This window comes from Harmonia axyridis, chromosome 4, assembly GCF_914767665.1.
Source record: "Harmonia axyridis chromosome 4, icHarAxyr1.1, whole genome shotgun sequence".
Taxonomy (NCBI): Eukaryota; Metazoa; Arthropoda; class Insecta; order Coleoptera; family Coccinellidae; genus Harmonia; species Harmonia axyridis.
Window position 1 is genome coordinate 7,669,098 of NC_059504.1, and position 12,129 is coordinate 7,681,226.

Consider the following 12,129-nt stretch of genomic DNA (forward strand, 5'->3'; position numbering starts at 1 on the left):
ATACTGGGAAAAATTCAAGAAGAATTTATATTCACTATTCGATCAGATTGTTAACAAATTTGACAATGAACTTTCTTATTCTTTCTTATCTTGTTTGTCCCTCCTAAGAAAGTGGGTACATAGGCGTAAAACTTTTCTTCCGATTTTTTTATTCGAGATTCCAGTTACAACGCGATGCAGATATCTCTTTCGTCTTTGCCTTGCAAGCAGCTGTTCACATGCAAACAAACGCCGTTCAACATCTCTCGGCTTCAACTCATACGGCACCCAATTTCCTTGTTTCTGAATCATTTCCGTGACTTTCAGGCGTTTTGAAATGGTTTCTTGCATCACTCCCAATGATACTGCCAATTTTTGTTGCGTTTGACATGAGTCTTGATCAAGTAATGCCTCCAATTCTGCATCTTCGAAAATCTTCTCTCTTCCACCGCCATGCTGGTCTTCGACGTCAAAATCACTGTTCTTGAAGCGTTTAAACCACTCTCGCCACGTTCTTTTACTAATAGCGGCGTAACCAAAGGTATTTGAGAGCATTCAATGAGCCTCAGATGCAGATTTGTTCATATCGAAGCAGAAAATTAAAAACTCCTGCAAATGACGAGAATTTGGCTTCTAAGATAACATGTTTAATCGAGAATAACTTAATGATGCAAACACAAATCGACCAATATTTCGATAGTGTTATGTTTTCAAATACCTAAACTCATTGTATGACATCTACGATCTACTTATTTCGATTGCCATTAATCGCTACAGCCATTTATTGCAAAACAGCGCAAGCAAAGTGGATCACCTAATATATTATATATGAATTTGATTATACTACACAAAAAATGTGCAGTAATTGTTTTCTCCAACAATTGCCTTAGCTGAATTTCCTTGCTCAGGAGTGGATCCATAATTAAGGTGTGATTTGTCGAGATTTTTACTGATTTAATAAAATTAAACCTCAAATATCTTGAAAATGATGCGTTTTTCAAGAAATAATGAGAATTGATATTATTTTCTAAAATCTTAAATAGATTGGATCATCCGCCTTCAGCAGTTTTCCCATACCTCCCTCATACATTTTCCAAAACCAAACACAAACAATTTGAGAACACTTTCAACTGACCCACCTCCATACGAAGTGGGATTACTTTCTTATTTCAAGAGCTTATTAGGGCTGTGCATATGCAGATAGGAAAACAGGGGTGCGCTATTTTGAATAGGGGATGCGAAATAGCAGTGATCCGATCAGAGTCGACACTGCGAACACTTGGTTAGTGTAAAATAACACCCTGAGGAGTGATATGCCATTATTCTGCCACGTCCTCGTTTCATCTTTATAAGGCTTTATTTGTTTGTTACCTAAGCTGCCAGTGCGTTTTTGATGGGTGGCTGTGAAGCTGCTTGTTCTGAATATACTTCGTTTTTTTAGTGAGATATGTAGGGGTGAATTCGATAAGGAAATTGTGGTATGCAATGGAGTATAGATCTATGAAAATATGTAGAATGAGTAAATACTCATTCAACAGTTTGTTTTAATGGTGCTTGCAATTTTATAATAGACTTTTTAAAGTTTATGTCATCCTTTTTTCTCTGTATTCAAACTCAGCATCTTCATTCGACTAAATGAACTTGCCTTGATTAAGTCTAAATATATAGACTAAACATCGGCTTAATTCAAATCGATTTCGAAGTGGAGCCTCAATCGTTTAATTTTCACAAGTACTAGTACTATTAATACACTCAAAGAAATTTACCAGGATTTACAACAGGAATTGGTGATTTCTGCAGGAAATTCCCCTTTAAAAGCGACAGCAAGAATATTTGTTGATTTTACGTGAACAAATAAAAACGTTTTTGGAATATCAAGCTTCAGTCTACAACATAGTGAAATTTCACATCTGTACCTTACTTAGTGAAAAAGTGGCAGCCTCGAGAAAATTATCAATTGTTCTTTCGAAAATTCCAGTTTTTTTACCTATAACTTCTGAAATAATTGAACAATTGCCCCATTTTGAAGCATTTTCGAAATCTACGTTGATCAATACATAAAAAGTTACTCAATTCCAAGGAAGGAACTTTTAGTTTTTCAAAAATTTTCCAAGGGTAAGGTATGGAAAATTTACAACAATTTTTCTATAGAAAAATTTACAGGCGAATCCAAAATTGAGTCAATTAGGGATCGTTCATTCTCAGGTCACTCACCGATTTTTCGTAGAGATCACAGTTTGAGGAAATTCGAACTCGAAATTTTCGAAAAAATCACTAATAATTGAATTTCTATACAAAGATTATTATATCTCCTAAAATATTTGTCATAGACCCCTCGAATAAAAACAATTTTGGAAGATCGAGCTCTTATCTACAACACAATGAGATTTCAGACCCGTTCCTTACATAGTGAAAAAGTGACAGCCTCGAGAATATTATCGATATTTTTCTCGAAAATCCCAGTTTTTCACCTCTATTTTCTGAAATAACGGAACAATTGCCTCAGTGTTTAATTCCTTCAGAAATAACTAGTTTCAGATTAGTTTATGCAACCATACTTCGACAAAAACCGGAATATGCATGACTATTCACAGGATACAGACATTCGATTCAACAGGAATTTCCTGTAGTTACCTAGTATTCAACTGAAATTTCTTGCATTTTCTTTTGAATATTATCGTAGTTTTGACAGTAATTTCCATGTGAAGTTGACATTTTTTTCTATAAAATTTTACTGGAAGTTTCCGGTTAGTTCTACCGTGGAGCATTGTTGTAATTCAGGGTAATTCTTATGAGTATTCTAGTGCTATTTTGAAATTTTTGTAATGCATTCTGTCTGGAATCGGGGAAGAATTTTCCATATATTTATTATAATGAATATAGGATTTACGGGTAAAGAGACAAATTAAAAATGTAGCCACTCTGGCTACAGTTATGGAGGAAAACGATGGCAATTGACCATTATTGAGCCATTGATTTTCAATTGAAGCAACGGGTTCAAGTTGGAGCGAAGTTGAAATCTCAGTTTTCTTCTAGAAAAACTATGCTAAACGATGAAATGAAAAAAAATCTGTTGCTCAGTTGTGTAGACAAACTCACAATGAGAATCAAGTCATAACATAAATGAAAAAAAACTGAATTTCTGACAGAAAACTTCCAAATTTGAACCAGAAAGGTGAAAAAGATATCAAACCAAATCATAAATATCCATCAAATTTCCAGTGGTTGATGTCCCATCAAGAAATCTGTTCCCAAATGAACCAAACCTCATCCCTGTTGATTCAGAACAGAGAGGACTTTGGTGATCGTGTCGTCGGCGAACGTCGAACGGGTTAAAATGTGTCCCATAGATAAAATAATGCAAAACTTAGATTATATGAACGTGCCTTGAATTCGAATGCGCGGCTATCTGATCGGCTGATTACGTCATGACGTTTGTTGGGGTCGCAGAGGGTGGTTTTGATCGGGGATGGGATTTGTTCTAATTTGTTTGGATGCGCTGTGAACAGCCTAGCAAACGGCAGGAAGGAAGGACAATATTTTAAGATTACATCTGATAATGTTTTTGTTGGAGTTTTTTGAGTTGTAGTTTCTTCAAATATTATTTGAAAGAGTGAGTGACTTTTCACAGGTTTCTTGGGCAAGTTTTTCTTCGTGATACCAATTTTTGAATATAGACCAACTAGTTTCAACTCCATTTATCTAGTGGTCTATAATCTAGTGATAATAATGTAATCCATCTTAAGTTTTCATGGTTACTTCAACATTTCATGATTACTATGAAGACTGTTTCCAAAACTCGAGAAATTTGAGTAAAGGGATTAAAATGCAAAATTAAAAAACAACAAAGATCAGGAGCTGAAAAACCTAATAACTTACATTCAATGTCCCTCTGAAGTACAAGATGAAACATTTCAACATGAAATATATTTCAACAAGTAGAGCCATCAATTTTCTATCTTACTCTTTTGTGAAGCGGATATGCAAATCATCAATTCACAAACAACAACATTTTAACCAACTACTTGAATTGAAAATCAAGCTCGTGAAAAATTACATACTTGAGATTGACTTGACTTGATTTTAGATATTTATTGCTTGACTTGATATCAAACTACTTGATAGTACTTGAGCTAATTATGAAGAATTTGTTTCAATTGGTTACTATGCTGACTTATTCCGTCTGACATACTGTCAAAGAAGGGCTAATTTTCCGACGATCAAACCAAAGTGACAGTCCAACTTCCTCCGTCAATTTCGAATAACGATAAGCCGCAAATGTTACAATAAAAATTTAATATCCCTCCGTAGTGGCGCCACATGCATCGCAACAAATACACGAGGGAGCACAATACACTTAAATTCTTCAATTCTTCCTCTTCTCCACAGCATCGGCATCCCTGAGCCCGTGTTCAGCCAGCTGTTACCCAACCTCAACATACGTAGATATACCCGAAGCGAGGGGGGACAAGGAGGTGGAGACGAAGAATTGGCGGCGTCCCGACGCCCTCATATTGTGGAGTTGTAGCGGCAAGACCCGTCAACAACAAATGTTGTTATAACAGTGTGCGGTTGAGGGAACAGGTTCTGATGTATTATTTTAGAGGAAGGTGGAATAATTGTTGACGTAGTGGGGTTGATGAACATCACTGGGTGTACCGCAGGACTAAATCCAGGAATTCCTGCGTTGTTGCTTGGTTCACAAACGGTGTGTGGGATTTTGCTAGAAATTTGGTTGAAAAGATTCATTTCTATACCTACTTACTTTTTTTGGTGGACCTCTGGTATAGTTGAAAAAGTCTAAAATGAAACTTTGAACTAGTAGGTTGTTACATCCGATAGCTCAGTGAAATTCAAGAGAAAAATGGACTGTATCTGCCAGCGTATGAAATTGGAGCGATAATAACGGTTTTTTTTTCGAGGTATATAACTTTAAGTTGGCATTAATGTTCAAGATGGCGACCGATTTAACAGATGTCAAGTGATTTATTCACAGTTTGGTTTGGCAATTCATCATGAATAGACTCACGCTTGAACAACGCTTGCAAATAGTGCAATTTCATTTCGAAAATAATGGTTCTGTGCGGAATACGTATCACGCACTACGTCCATTTTATTTTGTTTAGTGATGAAGCGCACTTCTGGTTGAATGGCTACGTCAACAAACAAAACTGCCGCATTTGAAGTGAAGCTAATCCTCAAGTGTATGTCGAAACCCCGTTACATCCAGAAAAACTGACTGTTTGGTGCGATTTATGGGCTGGTGGAATCATTGGTCCGTACTTCTTCAAAAACGATGATGGCCAGAACGTTACAGTCGATGGTGATCGGTATAGAGCCATGATTACTAACTTTTTCATTCCTGAATTGAACAACCATGATGTCCAGGAGCTGTGGTTCCAACAAGACGGCGCAACATGTCACTCAGCTCGTGCCACAATCGATTTATTGAAAGACACGATTGGTGACCGCCTAATTTCACGTTTTGGACCTGTGAATTGGCCTCCAAGATCTTGTGATTTAACACCGCTAGACTACTTTCTGCGGGGCTATGTAAAGTCATTGGTCTATGCGGATAAGCCACAAACCCTTGTTGGAGAAAGTCATCGAAAATTGGACTACATCCGAGCCAGCCGTGGCGGTCATATGCCAGAAATCATATTTAAAATGTAATGCCACAAGATTATCTTGCGGATAAATAAAATTCATGTCAATCGAATAATCCATCGTTGTTTTATCGCACATTTCAACGTTTCCAAGTATGTTTGACCACTTTAGCAAGATGGAGTCGAGCATTGTCATGCTGTAAAATCACTTTATCATGTCTTTCTTAGTATTGCGGCCGTTTGTCTTTCGATGTTCGGCTCAAACGCACAAATTCCATTCGATAACGATCGCCTGTGATTGTTTCCGTCGGTATTAACAACTCATAATACACTATGCCCAGCTGGTCTCACAAAATACTGAGCATCACCTTGGAACCGTTAATATTCGGTTAGGCCATCGACGTGGAAGCATAGCCGGGATATCCCCATGATTTCTGCACTTGGGATTATAGTAATGAACCCATTTTTCGTCTTCAGTCATAATGCAATGCAGAAATCCTTTCCGTCTTTACCTTGCAAGCTGCTGTACAAAATAATAATAATAATAATAAAGGTCTTTATTCAATTAAATGAATGAAAAATAATAACAAAACTCTTACATCTATAGAAATAATTGAAAGGGCGAGATCCAGCACACTGCATTGAGCGTACTGTTCAATCTAACCCTCTGATTCATCAAACGCCGTTCAGCGTCTCTCGGCTTCAATTCGTACGGCACCCAATTTCCTTGTTTCTCAATCATTCCCAAGACTTTCAGGCGTTTTGAAATAACTTGTTGCGTCCTACCGAAGATCCTGCCAATTCTTGTTGCGTTAGATAGGAATCTTGATCAAATAATACCTCTAATTCTGCATCTTCGAAAACCTTCCATCTTCCACTGCCCTGCTGGTCTTCGACGTCAAAATCACCGTTCTTGGAGCGTATAAACCACCCACGACATTTTCTTTCACTACTAGCGGCCTCACCATAGGTATTTGAGAGCATTAGATGAAACTCAGCAGCAGATTCCTTTATATTAAAGCAGAAAATTAAAACCTCCCGCAAATGACGAGAATTTAGCTCGTAAGCTGACATGTTTAATCGAGAATAACACTATGATGCTTGTTAATTCAAGTGCCTATTACGCCAAAATAATTTTGTCAAGTCGAAATCCTTCAAACATCCCAAATTTTATCCCACAGGATATTTTGAGTTGTATAGTTTTTTTGGGTTTATTTCAAACTCGGGACGAAATCCCAAAGGATGAATATCCCTTGTGTAATGAAAATACCTACCTTGAATGTAAGTCTTCTATATCCTTTCTATTTTAAAAGTTTCCCCCATAAAGCATTCGGCTTACTGATCGAAGCATCTTAAGGGCGATTTTTCACCCCAATTTGTCACCTAAGTCTGGACAACCTTACCCAAACTGGACCCGGTCCATCGACTTGCTCTATTAGTCTAATAGTCCTATTGTTGGGGGAGAGGTCCGAATTTAAAATATATTCCCAACCCTCCGAATTCCTTTAATGCCTGATATATGTTCTTTTACCAGTTGAAACCCCGTAAATTCTCTGCTAGAAGTTGATAGAAAATTGATCTTGTTCACCTACCATAACCTTGGGTTTCACCATGTATCTTAAATATTGAGGGGAGACATTTTCTGAATAATTTTCTTTTAAGTATCTTTGATCTTATTAGATATATTATGAGGAAAAGAAAGTTATGGATCATCATTTGAAATATGCATATTTTATAATCTTTAAAAAAAAAATTTATAGGGCTGAAAAACTTCGACATTTGAACTGTTTCTTTCGACGAACAATAAAATTGACTATGTCATTGAATATTATTTTCATTGTCCGGCCTTGAGTGTACAAGTACAACATACATTATACTTTTAACTTTGCTCGTATATTTGTCACCAGGCAAAAACACAAGAATATTATTCATTTGATCAGATATTGTATGCTATGGTACCCTTAGTCAGCCCATTTGAAGAGTTGCAATTATAATTTTTCATATCCTAAATGTATATCTCCACATTTTTACAATAATGCCTGCTCAAATGAATAGAGGTATAGTCATGAACCAAGCAGGTATGAAATATTTGGATGTAACCGAAACTCTTAATAACTGTCAGAGTGGTCAGCAGTCAAATAAATGGAACCAGTAGAAGTGGGGTTGTGTGAGCATCACCCTGGTCTATCATAACGGCAGCACAAGACAGATTTGACTCACAAGAAGTATTACTGTGGTGTGGAACGAGCTGAGGAGACAATTATATCTTGCCCATGGTTTGAGTGTCTTAATTAAAACCATTGCTAACCTATGGGACTGTATGGAAAGTGTACCAGTAGTCTAGAAGGCTTTGGAGTTTTATTTGCTGATGAGCAATGGTTTGGACCCAATTCAGATTCAGGAAGAGTTTGGATAATGCCAGGAAATGCTGTAAGATTGCAGCATGTACAAATAGTTTCCAGTTACAGTGGTAGCACTGCTCTCTCTATTGTCTTTGACTTGTTCTAGCCCACATATCTCTATAATTTCTCTTATGGTTTTGTAATGTATAGCTCAGTATTCTCATCTCTGTTGTCTTTTGGTTTGGGTATGACGGCTCTTGTCTCAATGGCATCTGCTATGATTCTCCAACAAACGTTTTGTCAATTTAGAGCTTGCTAGATGTGCTCAATTGTTTGTTCCTCCATCTTATGATGTCAACGAAGGTATCCTGATCTCAAGGCTCTGCACCTCTTCTTTTAGTTTTATGGTACTTGTTATTTTAGAGCTAAGATACTTTTATTACTTCAATTGTTACACCTAAATGTAGAAACTAATATCTCATATAAACCATTCTTATATTTTTAACATCAGAGTGAAGATATAGAGAATATCCTTAGATTTTTGCCATGTGTGTATTTAATGTGAGTCTGATTGGGTGTTGCTTCAATTATTTTTATGCAGGAATGATAATGAGTTCAAATAGCTTCACTCAAATTGTTGGAGAATCCATTACGGGACTAGTAATAAAATGAAAACAGAACGATATTCGAATTGTCCACATTCAATTGTCGAATTTTCTCATTAAACTTACTTTCCTTACCACCATCAGGAAAAGTCATTTATAGGGAGTTTTAGGAGTCACATAAGTCTCGCCGACTGTCACTAATGGAACATTCGAACGTGCTCATTTAAAATGCTATTTTCCGGTCACTTTGTCACCCCAGCTTCAATTTAAAACCCCCCGACTTTTTCCGTGTCATCCACAGAAGAAACGCAGTGCAGTTGCTTAGACTGAAATAAGGGGAGAAAGTAGTAGAGAAGATGTGGAATCTTGGTTTGCACGACAATATGTGCGTCTGGAAAATAATTTGTATTTCATATTGTAGTGAATTTCTTGTCTTTCATTATCTTTTTTGTAACGTGGTTTCATTGCGTAGAAAATAGTATATGGGTTGTTTGTTTAATAAGTTTTCTGTTGCTACTAGACTAAATTTTTTTGTTATGTAGACTATCCACATCAAGGACGTCCAAAAACAGTAGAAATCTCAGAAAAAGTACAGGATAACTACTGGAGAACATCGAGCGAATTAAAAATAATCAGTAGAAACAGTAATAAACATAGATGGAAGGAGTATATGCAATTTTTAGATGTCCCCAACATCTGATAACCTCCTTAGGGGCCTTGGCCGTTACCTCTTGGGTATCCAGGACCGGCTTCCCCATTTGAATGGTTCTTAGGCCAGCCAGCTCTGGACCCTTGCATACCATGTGTTCGGCTATTTCTGCTTCTGATCCACAGAGCCTGCAAATCTTTTCTGCTGACTTTCCCATACGGTACAAATGATGTTTGTACCGACAGTGTCCCGTCAGCAGTCCCACCATCACCCGAAGCTCGGCTCGTGACAGCTTCAAGAGCTTTCTGGTGTAGGTAGGTGAAATCATCACGAATTTCTTGGCCTGAGTAAGTCCAGGAGTGTAAGTCCAGTGGGTTATCCTGTTATTTAACTCCCATTACTGGACCGCAGCCTTATATTGGTCTTTTCTTAGCCCACAGAAAGGCTCAGGTCCAGCAGGAGTTAGCCTTGATGCACTTTTTAATCAAGCCAAGTAACTTGAATATCAAGCCGAGTAGTTTGAATATCAAGCCAAGAAGCTTGAATATCAAGCCAAGTAGCTTGAATATCAAGCCAAATCGTGAATCCCTAATTGTAACCTTCGGAGCTGACAACCTGGGTTCAAGTTTAATATGATGCAATGCTCTTTTTCCTTATTTTTGCATTGCAATGCTCTTTTTCCTTATTTTTGCATTGGTTTTTCAACTATTTCTATTCCTTTTCTTCGAAGATTAATAAACCACAGCCTAAAATTTGCATCAGACAGAAAATCACGTATTCATCACCCAAATCTGTCCAAGAGTTTCTAATTGCTATCAAACTGTATAACCTCATTCCGCTACAATATGAACTTCCCAGTTTGAGAAGGCGTAATGGCCACTTCAAAATGAATAATCGATTCTATGATTCCGAACGAGAGCTGAAGGCCTCTGCCGAATTGAACCAGAGAGGCCCACGCTGCCTACATTCAAAGTACCCTATTAATTGGAAAAAGCGCCGTATGTAAAATAAAACTGTTACGAGACGCGGAGATCGGTTAACTCGGCAGAAAAACAAATTAAAGAAAGAAGGAGAGAGGAGTAAGTGCGGCTCCCGCGGGATCTCAGTAAGCGGGGACAGAATTGATACCCCTATATAAGTTAATAGCCGGAGACAAGATTGTTCTGATTAGTCTTTCAGACTTTCTTTCACTGCGTCGATGCCTGTCGCCTTCCTGAGACGCAGTTTCGACGCTCTAGTCCCGGATTCTACCGCGTATCCCTGGATCCCACAGGAGACTCACGCCTCATTAATCTTTCTAATTTGTTTCCGACCATATTTTTCGAACGGGCGGAATGCTCTATTGATTTTTTTTCTTGTCTCTTCTTCGTACTAGTCGATTAAATTTTCGATTAAGAGTTGTCGCAAATTAATTTTATACATAGAATGTGTACAGGGTGGCCACTTTTTCAATGGGATTGTATTGGTAGCTTTTAAACCATAAGAGTTAGAAGGTCAGTCAAATGGAGAAAAAGTTGCATGCATAGAAGCATTATCAAGCAGTTCAAACAAATCGAGATTATCAGGGCCGGTTATTGAGATATCAAAAGAAAAGTAAATTCTGTCATTTTGATTTTTCTTTTTTTTCCACTTTATTTCGAATATTATTAAATAATGTTACAGAAATTTTTTATTCGACAGTAAATTGTTCTTAATTTGACGTAATCAGATTTCGTATCCAACTCTAGACCACCCTCAACCTCATTTTTTTTCAATAGGGACCTGCATATGTTATGACACTTTTCGAAATAACTTTTAATGCTGAATTCAACGATATATCATACAATGTCATTCAAAGTTGATTTTCAGGTGATTTTGACCCTTATCCAATTTTTTTTGGGTCGGATCTGTAGTGAATGCAAATTATCCAAATCTGCTGTTAATAAAATAGTCAAGAGACGCGAATACAATGATTTTAAATTTGAATACCAAGCCTTGCAAAACTTATATCGTAATGATATCAAAATAAAGTTCGATTTTGTAATTTGTTTCAACGGAACAAATGACAAATCCAACAATAGTGATTTCTCGCGAGAAGATCGAGAATGTATTGGAAGGTATTCAAGAAGACGAAATAAGCAAATGTATAAGAAGTATGGGTTCCAGAACCGTTAAGTGCATTTTACAAAATGGTGGACATTTCGAACACTTACATCATTCATTTTCATTTACTTTCGAATAATCATTCGATTTTTCTTTCATTAAATGATAATTCGTTTAATTATTATCAATTGAAATATGTAAATAATTATTACTTGTTTCTTGATTTGATTCTGATATGTCCCATTTAGTTCAAGATGAGTAAGTTGATTTTCTCATCGAAATGTATTGCATGTTGTTAATTAAACTAAAGGTACCTAAAAGTAATATACAGGGTGTTTCCTAAACATGCGGCAAAAATTCAGGGGGTTGTTCCTTGGACTATTTTAAGCATGTTTTGTCCTTGGATGATTTTTGAAAAACCTCTTTGTTTCGAAGATACAGGGCGAACAACATTTTTCATATTTTTAAAATTAATAATAGTTTAAATAAAAATGCGTACCGCACTGTGTTTACTAAGTAGGTACAATTTATTTTAAAATTTGTTTAACAACATTCCAATTACTAAAAACGGCCAGTTTTTTGACTAAAAATTGATAAGTGCAGATGGTAAAGGAATACAGATTAAACACGGTTTTCATTTGAATTCGTTTTGTGATGTATTAGCAATTAATATTTTATCTTTGACTATTATGAATCGCTATACAAACACCGAGATGACTGACATGCATTTCATTTATGGACTTGCTGATGGAAATTCATTAAAAGCTAGGAGGTTGTACAGTGCATCCCATTTTGGGTGAGACTGCCAGGTTTCTCGCTTGTTATTTAAGATAGAGCCTTGCAGTTTTCACGTTCCTGTCCTACTT